The sequence below is a fragment of the Apteryx mantelli genome, chromosome 13 (genome assembly GCF_036417845.1).
Source record: "Apteryx mantelli isolate bAptMan1 chromosome 13, bAptMan1.hap1, whole genome shotgun sequence".
In the NCBI taxonomy this organism is placed as follows: domain Eukaryota; kingdom Metazoa; phylum Chordata; class Aves; order Apterygiformes; family Apterygidae; genus Apteryx; species Apteryx mantelli.
Genome location: NC_089990.1, coordinates 21,808,272 through 21,823,019, shown reverse-complemented (window position 1 = coordinate 21,823,019; position 14,748 = coordinate 21,808,272). Strand labels below are relative to the sequence as shown.

Here is a 14,748-nt window from a genome sequence, read left to right as displayed (position 1 = left end):
CAGAGCCCGGGGGAGAGCCTCTAAGATGTGGTTCCAGCAGCCGCAGCTGGCCTCGGTTTTACTCCATGCCAGGAAGCAGCTCCGTGCTCACAGATGGCTGCTGTTAGCAAGCACTGACACCCACCACGGAGCAAGTGGGCATGCAATATTAATAGCATCAAGGAGAAAATTATGAGCCCACATCAAAGCCTTGGAAGTTGTTTTTATGACATTTGGCTTTAAAACTAAGCGCAAAGGAAAAGGTATTACACTCAGCTAAGCACACTTAGAGGACTTTTTTTAAAACTGCGATACTGCAATTTGCACACACACACATGGAATGATCCTTTAAGGATGGGAAAAAGCTACTGTCAGCTATAACTCAGCAAATCACAAGTGACATGAAGAAATAAAATCAACACTGCTCTGAAATTTAGTCTGTTAGAGAAGTCAGAGCTCTCCTAGCTAACAGCTGGGAAGCTGTGCTGCGCCTGTGTTACTCCGGCGATGCAGTCATCCCTTTGGAATCTCAGTCCATGGATTCTGCCGGAATTAGAGATGCAAACCAGTAATGCAAATGAAGCAGTACAAACTCATTTGCTAGAATTTTTCTAATAACAGGCAATGATAAAAGAGCATAATGAATTAATCTAATTTGGAAATCTCCTCTCCCCCATTAAAATGTTCAGGCATTGGACAAAAATACATATGGCCTGTTTTCATCAACAGAGGCGGCACAGCCGAAACACGCATAAAGGCAGTGTCTGTAAGAGGACTCCTGGTCTTTGGGATATAATGAATCAGGGACTACTACGGAGCACAGAAATGTTACCATGAGGTTACAATAGCTATTACTGGTGTTTCTCTGTTGACTGGAACAGTGGCTGCTCAGCCACGGCCATCTCCGCAGCCTGATCCGAGCCCCTTGGCTCGCGCTCCAAGCGACTTGATGCACGTGGCTCTGCTTTGGTAGCTGGGCAGGCATGTGAGCACAGACCTGTACCCAGGCCAATGTGGCCCGCTCTCCGCTCCGTGTAAAGCGCAGTGTCCGTCACAGTCCTGCCCTGCTGTCAGCCGGGGGAGTCTATCACGCCCAGCTTTCAGGACACATGCTCTGTCACTGCAGTGCTCTGAACAGCCATAGAGAGGAAAACGACGGTAACAGTGAAGCTTTAGTGTGATTCCAGATCTGTTTCTTTGATAGCTCCTCCACTATAATACCCACCCACAGTGAGGGCCTGACATCTTTTTAAGTAGTCTGTTGAGACACTACAACCTGATGACTCAACTTAGTTATTCTTTTTAAACTGCAAGAGACCAGGGAGCCGCACAGCAAACTACGACAGGCAACGTCCTCTCAGAGCAGGGGAAGGATGAAATCAGCCACCAATACGTCTGCTCTGCTTTCTCTGCTCAGTCAACCAGCTTCGTTTTGAATCCAACCCTGCCCGTCTTCTACTTGCTATTTGGGCAAAACAGACGGGATCGAACCCAATCCCGTCTTCCGCATGTGCAGTCTGCCTGACTTTGCAGGCGCTCAGGCCAGACAGTTTGAAATTACATCACTGGCATCTCGATGCAGCTTAGATGGCATCACCTCAGGTTACATAGGAACAGAGGCCTGGGAGAGACCTGCTGGGTCACCGAGCACAGTCCCTGCTGTCCAGGCAACCACGTTACTTAATCCCTTTATAAACGAATCGAAAATAGTTATGAACCATACTTCATCAGGCACACCCCGGGCTGGCCACGAATGATATATTGTCGCGTAAACTGACTCAGGAGAAAGTACACAGACACATCCAAGACAAATTAGAAGCCGGAGAAAGCAGGAATGCAACTTAATCTAATGGCTGGGCTGTGGGTCAGGCAGCAGGAGAGCTGGGTCCTGGCGCCAGCTCTCGTGCTGACCTGTCCTACATGTAGTGGCATTGCTCAGTCCCCTGGGGTCCTCTGGGCAAGACCAAGAGAATGACACGGTTCTTCCTTTGTAGATTGCTTTTAGCTCTACAGATGAAAAAAGAGATACAAGTACTAACTATTTTTATCCACTCAATCTCCCCAACAGGTTTTTAAAGCCCATTTAAAATACCCCTTTTGCAATTCAGTCTGTGGATAATTTGCTACCTGCATCTCTGTAAATTTTAACCTGTCAAAGCCTGGCAAAGGTGTAATTTCATCCCCAGGCTCCTCTGACTTGTGACTCAGGAGCTTCTCTTTGTGGATAAAGTATCAAAGCAGTATCTCTGAGACAACAGCCCTTCGCCTCTCACAGCCCATGCATTATTCTCGCTAAACACTGACTAGTTTAACAGGCCAGAATCAGAACTTTTTCTCTCTCCTCATCTCTCCCCCCTCATGCACACTTTAAGAGGGAACAAACACAGATAAGAGCAGTAGACAGAGCCAGAGCCACAGACAGAGACAGAGAAGATGTTTTATCCCACAGGCAGAGGATTACTGCATCATGATGTAATGACCTTGCTCAGAAAAGAAAAAGGTTACTTACATGACAGCATGAGTTGTAGAAAAACCAGCTCCTTTCCAGAACAGGGTAAAACAATGTCCATTTAAAGTTATGCTGAAGAAAATGTAAAACACTTGTCCAGGGAACTGGAGAGAGAAGGAGCAAACTTCAGCCCAGCTGGCCTGGGTATAATCTCTCTCCAGACAGACATAAAACATTGAAGCAAACAAGCAGGAATGTTGTTCAGGTAAGTAGGCATGGAAAGGAGATGCCATTCTGCTTCCTATATATTTGCATCTTTAAACATCCAAGAGCCCCCTCTGCCCCCTATAAAGGTGAGGAGCAAAACCAGCCATTTTGTGTTTCATTTCAGGTGCAAAATGCTTCCGAGCCAACCCATTGCATTTGCCCCCCCCCCCCCCCCGGGAAGATTTTGCATTTGTTCTTTTTTTTTTCCCTGCAGGTTCTCTTTGCAGGTTTTCTTCCCTTGCAGAACAACTGGAGGGAAGGAAGGACACATGCTGCCTGTATATGAGGCAATCCTAAAGAGGAATAACTTGAGGCCAGGCCTGTCTTCTCTGTTTAGACAGTGTTTAGCTCAGCGAAGCCTTGCCCACGACTAAAACTCCAAAGCTGAGTTAACCACTTGTGTGACTACAGGTTCCTCAATTAACTTGTTTCTAGTGAATTTTCAAATGCTATGAAATTCATACATACAGCATTTACCATTTAAAATACTGTAAAGAACACTAACATTACTGTTCCCGTACAGCATGCTTATTGCACTACGCAGCATTCATCCCTCACTGCTGTTACCCTGCTAAGGTAAAGTGTCTCTTATTAAAGTCAACATTTACCAACAGATACTAGAGTTGTTTAAGTAATACAGATTTTCCATGTAAAACTATGCTTCCAACAGGAAATAAGAGGCATTTGGCAAATGCTGGCCTGCCAAGGGCAACTTCTACAACTTCTGTTTCCAGGACAAGGAAGCCTTCCAGTTTCCCCACATAGTTCCAGTGGTGAATGCTGAGCTTGTCTGATGAGTTTTCCAAGTCCATTGGAAATCCTACAGCAGACACAGAAAGCTCTGAGACTGAACTGGCACCAGATGCTTTAGAAAACAAGTGAATTTCATTTTGTTACAGGCATATGAGAAGGCCAAAATGCTTTATTTGTCAGCACAGGAACAGTCACTCCTCCAGGAACATGAATATTCTGTTGAAGTTGTTATAAAATGAGACTCTTTCAAGCAAATACTGTGCCAAGCAATCGGATTACAGTGCCTTCTACTCTTGTATGCAACAAGAGATGCATTTTCTATAGCAGATGAACAGCAGAGACAGCCTGAAGACTAGAGCATCCAGTGCACTGTAGCAAACTCCAACCGTTCAAGAAGGAGCCTAAAGTATCTCCCCACTAGCTCTGAGACTCCATGCAAAGGCAAACTCAACATCACGTGTCTACCGCAGTGTTTCCCCTCAATCAACCACGAAAAACTGTATTAGCCGTACGTCAAAACTGCATTGCAGCTAGAGCTGCCAATTACTTATGGCAAAAGGGAGGCTGATTCATTTGACTGTATGTGGGCCTTGGCTGGAGTTTTCCCAAAACACTACGAGGGGAAAAAAAAAAAAAACACCTCAGTGAACCTCCTCCTCCTTCCCACCCCTTCTTCCCCCCAGAAGCACAGTCAAGAGGCCTGTGCTTGCAAAATCAACATTTCCTGGAGGGTTCTTTCTCCAAACTACTCCTTTTCTAAATACAGACAAAATACACAGCAACTCAAAATACATTTGCATATCATATATATATATATATGCATACACCCCCCCCAACACATACAAGTGAAATGCAATGCAAAATCTCTAAAAAGCCTTTAAACCCCCAGTCCCCGAGGAGCCCCTACATCTTCCATTATAAATCATGCTGTGTTACGTGGCCACCTGTACGCGGTGGTAACAGCTACGTGAGGACATTCAGCCCAGCAACGCGCCTGCAACAGTGGCAGAGCAGAGCCGGGCTTGTCTTTTGCTCAAAACAGTACCAAAACACACAATTTCTGCTACATGCACAAGCCCATCCTGAATCCAGATTCTTTCACCAGCTTCATGTATCAGATGGATTTAACACCGAATACATCACAAATATCAGCTCATCACTCAGCATGTCCCTCCTGCAGCGTATGTGTTCTGAATGAGTCCTGCAGCCTCGGGGTGGCCGGGCTCTGCTCTTGCTAGCACTGCCAGATGGAAGTACTGCGGGTCTGCTGTGGAAAAGGACGCACAAAATAACGTTCCACAGTAAATTGTCCTCATTAGTCACTGTGGACCCAAATCCTATTATTTAAGCACCTACAGGCCTAGGTTTGCAAGCTCCAAGCCACACCAGTAATACTGCTCCCCACAGTGTGTTCAGGGCAAAAATTTAATCGTTTGCTTCTAACTGATGCCACCCGTTGCTGGCTCTGCCAACATGCTGCTGATGAGCTCGGGCTCACTTCACTTCACCCCTGGTTTTCCAGCTGTCTTGGGTCACCATGTGAACTGGTACAGGCAGGGACTGTCCGTAGCGCTGTATCTGACACTAGTCAGCCAGGCACCCAGACCTCCTGGAGCAGTCAGAGCCTGCCTTAACACATCTGTGGTTTTTCTCCATGCCTGATTTTTAGCCATTTACAGTGAACCTCTAAAAACAACTTTCACAGAACAGACATGCTTTGGGCTCCTCAGAGAGCAAAACTCACCAAGCGCAGAAAAATGCTTGAGCCATGTGCCTACTGCTCACAGCCTTCTGGCATCAACGTCCAAAATTCAAGCGAGTGTATGGGGAAGGAGCTGCGGTCAGCCTGGGCCACCCTTTCTGCAGCACGAGGGCCTGCCGTGTGGGGCATAGCCAGCTCCATGGGTCACAGTGTAGCGTCTCACTAACACCGCAGGGTACATCTGAGCACATGTGCAGAGCACCTTTTAGCTAACAAATCCACCAACAAAATTCATCAGTTGACCAAGAGTTCTTGCTTTGGAGGCAGTTTGTAAAATGAAAGGCACAATCTTGCCCTCTCCTTGCCCAAAAGTAAATCCTACTGTGGCCCGACTTTGGGATTATCCTCACTAGACAGTGCTCCCTGGTGTGCGTACACAGCTATAACTCTCCACGTATAACTTCTGTCCTGGAACACAAGTGACTGTATTCAGGATAGAGTTTCAGGCTCTAATGGTCGTATTCTTCAAAAAGAGAGAATCGGCTCTCCATGTGGAGCATCATGCCCCTTCAGTTGTACCCATGAGGCCAAACTCTTTCTGCTGGGGACCGGTGATGTAAACAACAAACTGCAGCTCAAAAAACATTAATGAATCAGGTAGCTGACCTCTGGCATCATCTGTGGAGTGGAAACTTCATCCACATGCTGTTTCTAAAGGAACTCACTAAATAAGTGGAAAGACAGCTTACCACACCAAGGAATCACCACCTCATGCCCAGTTCTCTATTGCCTTTCCCTATGACATGATGAAGCCTGGCATTCACCCAAAGTGTCGAGTGCTCTACAGGTCTTACGAGAAGACAGGGCCATGCCCTGAAGAGCAAGCTACCCCAAAGCTGTCACTGCCTGCATTATGGATTGTGGCTATAGGAAAGAAATGTCCCTATTTAGACACTTTGGAGACATTTTACTTTAGAAGAACACAATGACACTAGGAGCGCTGGCATTTCCATATCACTATAGCCCGCAAAAAGAAGGGGCCAGGACACAAACCCTGTGCATGAAGTGTCGGTACACTGTGGATAAGGACATGGCTCCATTCGCAGCTCATGCTTTCTGAAATGTTCAATGCCATTAATGTCATTAGAGAGGAGAGCTCTGCATTCCCCAAGTGTGGGGAACTACGGGAAGAGACAGAAAATGCAGAAGAGCACAGAGAGATGGTATGGGGCAGGAGAAGACCGTCCCCACAAATTGCCACTCCAGAGAGTTCCCAATATTACCCCATCTTTTTCTGGGTCAGGCATCCAAGGAGACTCCTCAGCACAAAACAAATCAGGGAGCAAATTCTTACTGCTTTAGTCTTTTTTTCTTTCTAGAAATCTCACCTCTTCCTAACTTGAGTTCCCAGAGGGTCTGCAACGAAGTGGGGAGAGCACACAGGGCATGGCTAATAGAGACCATATCTCTAGGAAATAAATAACCAGGATGCCAACCTGAGCTGGCTTGGCTCATTAAAAAGATCAAACGAGGATGTAAGCAACTCTTTTCTGGAGCAGGCAGACAACATTTCAGTTGTTGAAATATTCATGCCCAATAGGAGCTGTGGTATCAATGTTTGTCCCTGATACAAACAAACCTGAGCTCAAAGCGTGACAATCTGTGTTCTACCGAGCAGAATCACAATTAAAAACATTTTTCAAGCCTCCATTTCTGCAAACACACAATTGACAGCTTTTCTGGTGACACTACAAGAGCATCCCAAATCCAAGTCCACAATGCATGTGAGGGCGGGAGACAGAAAAAGCAATGTTAGCAACTGCCCAGGATTTTAACTGGGCAACTTGCATTCTTCCCTCCCGGGTTTACCATGCAGCAGCAGCCCTGTGCTGCATCTGGACTGTGGCAGCTTGCACCTGATAAATATGAGCTGGCATGTGGGCACTGCAGGTCGAATCAAAATTCACTGCAGGGAAATGCTGGAAAATTTCAGGTTGGGAGAATTTTCTCCTTCACAATAGGGAATAGAGAAGGAGGAGGAAACAGAAGATGGAAAACATTAGGCCTTTCACTACCCAAGAGAGACACACAGAAGCACTTTCCAGTGTCCTTCCCAAATAAGCCACAGACACTGACTTACTCATACCAGCACAGGGCAGGGGCTGGGGGGGACCACGGGGCTGCTGTCCCTGCACCACACTGCCTGGTGGAACAAGCACGCTCCAGGTGACATGAGAAGAGAGTGTTGCTGTACTGCCCTAGTCACATGCAGCCGACTGTGCATGCACACACACACCCTGCAAAGCAACGGCAAACCTGTTAAGGTGCCAGAGCATTTTCAACACTCGAGGATTAGAAAGGAAATGCATATGCTCAGTGCTATACTGCAATGTTGAAATGGCAGTTTGTTTCAGGTTCATGGGGGATCTAAGGCTGGATAAAAATGACATTGCAGTATGCTGTCTCATACGAAAACCTAACACACGATTGTGCAGCAAGATAGATCAAAGCACAGCTATCGCTGGCCCATGTGTAAGGTATCACTTTAAGGAGTTGAGGGCTCATAACTGACCATTTGCTTCCATGTCTCTGAGAAAACACATTTTTTGTCCCTAGGATTTTGAAGAAACATTTGAAACATTTTTCTAATGCCCTGAAGAGAAAGAGGAAGAGGTTTGGGGTTCCAGATTGCCTTAATTTGCTTCTGATGGCAATAAAAAAAGTACACAAGCAGAGAGAGAGTAAGGAGACGCATCCAAACTTAACTCTGCCACCTCCCATCTTCAGGACCCGCACACAGTGCTGAATCGCAGCGTCCTGCACCCGCGCTACACGGAGAGCCACGTCCTGTCAACCAGCACCATCACGTGGAAGCGATGCAGCCTACCTGAACTGTGGAGCTGACAGTAAAGACACCGGGGCAGAGAAGTGCTTTGCTCTGGATCAGTCAAGAGTCAGTTGCATCTGTCAATATGTTACTAGCTAAGCAACCGAAAATAATAAAAAACAGTGTTGTGAAATGACATTGATTATACAATGATGCTGTTTTACCCTTGAATACTTAATGTACACGCTCATGATCAAAGCTCATTAGAACAAGACAAACCAGCAGAAAACATCTGCTCACGCTAAGCAATGTTCATGGCAGAGCTTTCTCAACTGAGCAGGATGCAAACCTGTTTTAAGAGAAACGTGATTTTATCAGTCTGCCTCTAGAAGGGAAGAGTGTGGAGCGAGTACCCAGAGGTGCACCTGGCCCAGTGCTCTGCGAGCCAGGTTGCAGGTAGGACTGGTAGCACATGCTGACAAGAAGATCCTTCCGACCCAGGAGCCAAAAGGCTTTGGAAGCCTGCCTGTCTCCTGGTCAGCACCTCCTGGGGTCAAGAGCACCAGTAGCTGGGGGATGCGAGACAGCACCACCAGGGTGAGAAGCTTCGCGGCCGACTGGGTGGATGCCTCGCTGCTTGCCCCAAGCGGGGGTACCCACCCACCATGTCGCGCGCTGCTTGCTCAAGGAGGTAAGGGCTACCTCAGGAAACGCAGCAGGCCAGTTTGTACTCAGATACTGCCAGGGCTAAGCTGCACCTGTCCAATTTAACACGCAAAACGAAAAGTCCCTTTGCTGTCCCCAACAGACTACACCCCATGCTTGCTGCCAGCTGCACGCTAACCACAGCTGTTAACGTTCACCTCTGTCATCAGTCACACCAGGAAAAGATCTGCAAAGCTCAAAGTGCAGAGACAAATTACTAACAAACCACAGATACTTTTGCCATATTTTCCCATTATAGAAGTACCCCTTGCAGCAGGAGACACACCAGCGACAGTGGGTCTGACACAAGACATGCACATCAGCATCTGTATCTGTGTCTACCCAGGCCCAGTAACAGCTACCAATTACCGTTCATCCTAATGCTATTTTCTTTTTAGTATCAGGCAAATCAAAGTAAACACAGAAGAAAAAGAAAGACTTAAGGCTTGATCCCATGTAATCTCAACCCATTCCAATAGTCACTGGCACTAGCTACTCATAGAAGTCACAACCTTTTTGGGTGAATAAAATCTGCAAGGTAACATACCAAATTTGTCAAGCTTTATAAAGACACCAATACTATATTACACCTGAAACCACTGTCTGTGCCGTCTGTTTCTAACCTTGCTTTCCTGCTCTTAGTTTGATTTAGTCCTAGACACATGGCATAAGGGATCCTGCTATCTGACTGTGCATCTGTTTATATTGTGTTTCTTCTAAAACCACTTAACCCATAGGCTAATTTTATCCTAATGTTACTGAAGATTTGAAGATACTAACTTCTTACAAATTCGTCACAACTGACAGCCAGGGAGAGAAGGGATGTCTGAAGGCCTCCCGAAGGAAATGCTGCAGCACCACTCGGCAGAATCCGCAAGGGAGCGAGCCATTAGAAAGGGTCCGGTCCACGGCAAAAAGCATCTTTGAAGCTCATCTCTGATCAGGCAACAGAGAATCCAAGCACAAGACGCAAAGCCCTAGGAAACTGGGCTTCATTAGCTTTGCTGCTCACAGAACTACTTACTGTCCTTCTTCCCAATGTCCCTTGAACTCCCTTCTGCCATTTTGCTCACCATTCTCAGAGTCACTTTGTATGTGAAAAGTTTACTACAAAACAGTCCTGCCCAGGGGAGGCCTCAATTCTTTCTCTCCTTTAAAGCTATTGGAAACAATAGTTTATTTTCATCTCTATGGAAGTCTTTGCTTAAGTTAGCTTAGGAATCTACTTTCCTGCCCCTTTAATCCTCCTGCGCTACTTGCCTTCTAGAAATGGGGTATGTCACTTTGGCTTCACCTTTTGATGATGCCTCTTGGAGTTATATGGCTTCACCTTCAGCAGAACCATCTGCTGATGGGCTCCTTCCCGGTTGCTTTAGGCTTATACTCCAAAATGAGAATAAATGGCCACCTACTGACTCGATTCACAGAAACTGTCCAGTGAGAATCTGGTCAGTACTAGTCAGATTTAACAATCCTCTAAACTGAACATTAGGAAGTCTATACTGAAACATTTTGCTTGACCATATTGCGGTACTCTGTGCCAAGCTCTGCTGTTACAGTTTAAGAAGTTGCAAAAAGTGCCTTGCTTAAGACTGATTAGAAGTTTGGACCCTGAATTTCCTTCCATTAGTAGCATGGCCATGCAAACCTATGGAAGTATTCTCAAATTCCATGTCTTGCCTTACCCCTTTTTAAAGTTAATCTAGCAATATTTCCTGTAAGCATAATAAGCTTTAACTATTTATGTCTGAAAGGTAAAAGACACAAGACAGCTGCAGGCGGAAAGCGCTAAGTAAATGCAAAATAGTATTGGTGAATAGAAAGGTAGGTGAAAGTCAATTTGTGTTTCTCTCCTCTACCACTGCCCTCTTCACCCACTTCTCTGTTCCCTCTGCGCATGAAATACCTAGGAGAAAAGCTTCCAAGCATCTTTTGCAGGAGCTAAGGCAGATAATGAAAGAGGAAGATCACAAGTGGCTCTTGCCTGCCCACTCTGTAGCATAGCAAGGAACAGAAATTAGATCTCAAACCGGGTAGGCACAGACTGACAGCAGTGTTAACATCCCAAAGTCACAGGCAGCCCATCCGGAGTAGGATCAGAAGCCAGATCTGGCAACGTCTCCCCTGTGACCCCTTCTGTGCAGACATGGCTAAAATGACAGAAGAGCTGAAGGCAGATCTGAAAGACTTCCAACTACTAGGCTGTTTTGGATCCCAGATCACTGACAGCTCTGGGAAAGTCTGGATCCAGCATCACCATTAACCTATTAAAAGAAAGAGGAGAGAAAGCCTCTAGGCAAAGGGAAGAGGGACTGAAATGAGACTGTCACCACAAACCAGCTCTCTTCCAGGAGCAAAAGCTGCCAGGCCAGGAGATGGCTAACTCAGGAGGTAGGCTAGTTATGGTGAACATCACGCCACAGAGCTGAACTTGTCTCACTTGTCCTTGAAACTCTATCCACAAGAGTTACAAAGAAATTTTGGGAGAGGGGAAAGACCTCTTGTGCTGAGTTTTCTTTTCTAGACCTTATAGACTGGCTCTAGAGAAAGACTCAGGATGCACAAGCTAATTTGGATCCAGACTTCCACATGCTTTTAAGCATCAAGTTTTGGTCAGGCCCTTTCAGAGAAATTGCCCAGTGAACAGCCTGCTTGGAAGAGGTGAAAGCCTGTCATCACTAGCTAACAGCAAAATACCTGCTGACTTCGACATGGCCAGGATTGCACCTACACGGTCTCATCAGGCTTGTTAGTCTGAAGGGTGCAAGGCCCCTGTCAGACATTCACTGTAAAAAGCCGGTGGGCCTGTGCTAAAGCCCCGAGGTGGATGAGAGGTGAGCAGAGGGCTCACAGCCTGCGACACCGGAGCAGTCTGCCCCGGGCATTGCCTCCCGCGGGCCCGTGGCACTGCTGCCACAGCTGCCTCCTAAACTGTTGCTGCTGCAAGCAGTAGCCTACGAGGCCGGAAACTTAATCCTGTAACAGGAGCTTGGCGCACGCAGGAGCAGAAGTGCTATCGAGACTCACTCTCAGTTATCCAGAGTAACTCAGTGAAGAAATGCCAGCCACGCAGGTCTCAGCTCAGAGCAAGCCCTCCTCCTCCACGGCCTGCAGCCCGCTGGCCGCGATCCCCCAGCCCTCGCTGCCCGCCCAGCGCCACCCTCCTGCCCTCGCACCGCTGCTCTGCGCGGCCCCGCGCCGCAGACCCCCTCTCCGCCAGCGCCAGCAGCAGGCGAGGCCCCAGGCACCTCTCTGCCTCACCAGCCCGGCCCACCGCAGAAAGCCGCGGCGTGGGGCCGCCCGGCCTCTCTCCAGGCGCACACCCCGCCACGGCCACCGCACGCCCCGGCCTGGGACAACCTACCAGCGCACGGCTCGGGCCCGAAACCATCGCCGTCCCAAACACCCGATTTATTTCATTCGCTGCTCGCCCTGTCGCCTGAACAGCTGGTGCGGCATCACCCACGGGGGCGCACAGGCTCCTCCGCGGCCACGTGCCCTCGCGCCTAAAACCCCCCCGGGGTGACAGGCAGGGCCCGGCCCCCTCCCGCACCTCCGGCAGCGGGGAAGCCCGGCGGCCTCCCCCGCGGAGGCTGCTCCGCCGGCGCCCCCGCTGCCGCCTGGCCCGGGAGGCGTTTCAGCCCCGCGGCCCTCGCCGCGCTCCCCGTCCTGCCGCCCGCCGCCTCCCCCGGCCCCCGAGGGCTGCCGGCATGGCGGCCTCCTCCCCGGCCTGCTCCTGCTCCTGCGCTGCCTCCTCGCAGCTGTCCCCGCGTCCCCGGCTCCCCTCCTCCCCGCTCTGGAGAACGGGGATTCACACGAGAGGAGGAGCCACGGGAGAAGATTTCACCTCATCATCCCCGCAGGCCGCAGCGTCTTCTCTTCCCCCCTCGCGGGGCGGCAGGCGGGCAGGTAGCCGCCTCGGCAGCCCGCAGCCTCCCCTCCCGGCCCTGGCTCCCGCTCCTCGCTCGGCGGCGGCTCGCAGCGCCCGCCCGCCCGCCCGCGAGGCGCCCGCACGGCAGGCTCTGCTCTCCGGCCTCCCGGCTCCCGTGCCGAGCATCGCCCTTCGCCGCGCAGCGCAGGGAAACACAAAGCAGGACCCCCAAACCCAAACCCAGCGCTTTCGGCACGGGGTCACGTTTGGGAGGGCGGGGGTCAGGGCGACCAAGCGTCCGCGGTCGCTTGCCAAGCTCTTCCCACGGCGGCACACGGAGCCGGGCGGGCAGAGGCGACCGCAGCCCCCGGCACCCCGCGGGGCGCAGGCCGCGGCAGGCGCGCTCCTCCCCGCCAGGCCCGCCGTCGCTCCAGGCCGCAGCTCTCCCTGCCTCCATCCCCTCCATCCCCGCGCTAAGCGCGTTGCTGTACTCAAAGCAGGGTTCAGCGCCGGCACCAGCAGAAAGCGGGTCCGAAAACTCTCCGGCTGACCGAGAAGGGGGCAGCGGCGCCGAGCGCATCCCCGCCGGAGGAGGGAAGCCCGGAGCAGCCAGACGTCGCGCCGCGGCGCTTCCTCGCCTGGCTGGCGCGCAAGCCTGGGACAAAGGGACCAGCCGCGGGGAACCGGCCGCGCGCGGCAGCCGGCACCGCCGCGCCGGGGGGAACTTGGCGAGCGTTTTTTAAAGGGGTCGGTTAGATACGCGTTGTCAATAAGGAGTATTAAAAAAAAAAAAAAAAAGAGGAGAGAGTTATTTATAGCGCGGAATGTCTCGCTGCCCCGCAGACGCGCAGCCTCGAGAACCGCATTGTTGGGAAGCGCAGCAACCCAGCGCCGCGGCAGCGCTCGCGGCCGGCGCCCGCGCCGACGTCCGCGCTGCGGCGCGGAGCTGCCTGCCCGAGGTGCCCCCCGCCGCAGAGCGCGCGGCGGTCACCCAGCAACACAGGTGCCGGCGGCGGCGGCGGCGGCCCGGCCTTCCCGCAGCCGGCTCCGCGGCGCCGGCGGGGCTCCGCGGCGGCGGGGCCGGGCCGCGGTCGCTCGCCCCGCGCGCCCCCAGGCCCCCCCGCCCCGCGGGGAAGGCGTTACCTGCCGCTGGTGCTGTCATGCTGCGCCCGCCGTCCCCCTCCGCGGGCGCGGGCTCGGGCTCGCGCCGGCACCGCGCGCCCCCCCCGCCGCAGCCCATCTGCCGCCCGCCCGCCCGTCCCCCCGCGGCGCCGCCGCCGCGCGCCAATCGCCGCGCGAGCCGCCGCGCGCGCCGCTGCGCCCCAGCCCCTGGCGTCACCTCCTCGCGCGCCGCCCATTGGCTGCGGCCGCTCAGGGCGCGGGGCGGGGCGGCGCCGGGATCTTGTGGTTCGGGGGCCGCCGCGCCCCGGGGCGGCCGGGAGGGAGGGAGGGAGGGAGGGAGCGGCGCCCCCTTCCCTTCCTCGGGCTGTCACGGAGAGCCACGCCGCCGCGCCGGCCGGGGCCGGGCCCGCTCCGGCATTCCCCTGCGTCCCCCCAAAACGTCTGAGGCGACGTCGTCGCCCCAGCGGGGAGGAACAGGCCCCGGGTGCCGCCATGAAGAGGGCACTTGCCCACGCGGGTCCCAGAACACGCCAGGAGAAAACCCTCTCCCTCAAACCTGCCTTTTTGCCCTCCTCCTCCCGTGGCCTGGGGTTACACTTGCCCAGGCAGGGGCTGATCCTCACCCCCGACTCTGCCAAACCCGAGTTCGATTCCTGCATCGCAGCAGGGCTTGAAAAGCAGGAGCAGACCCTTTTCTGATAACGATGGCCTCACACTTGCACTATTTCCAGGAAAAAAGAAAAAACCACCCCCACAGACAACACGAATTTTACAACCTGGGAAACGCAGTCGCGGCAGGGCCGGGGCGTCCAGCCCGTGCAGCGGTGCCAGCGCCAGCCCAGCTTCAGCGCCGCAGCAGGTCCCCGTCCCCTGGGCCGGCGGCCCGAGGGAGGCCGGCCGGGTGCTGGCTGCGCTGCTCCTCTGCCTGCTACCGCCTCCGAGAACGGGCTGCGCGGTTTCAGCCCAAGATGTGCCCATCTTTGACCTTTTTCTGTTTTTCCTAGGGGAGAGGCACAAGTACGGTTTAATAATACGTTATACAGCAGGCCACGGGCAAGAAATGAAGAACACCT

General features: G+C 52.0%; 1 protein-coding gene across 2 annotated transcripts in view; it reads right to left on the bottom strand.

The window, feature by feature from the left end:
• PAK3 (p21 (RAC1) activated kinase 3) overlaps positions 1-14,748 on the bottom strand; it is a 150,074-nt gene that overhangs the window by 69,571 nt on the left and 65,755 nt on the right. The window contains exon 1 of one of the 2 annotated variants that reach the window (XM_067304316.1): positions 13,697-13,770. The exons of the other annotated variant lie outside the window; for it this stretch is intronic. The gene's annotated coding sequence lies outside the window, so the exon portion shown is untranslated. Of the gene's footprint in view, positions 1-13,696; positions 13,771-14,748 lie in introns of those variants that run through there. 2 annotated transcript variants of the gene reach the window in all.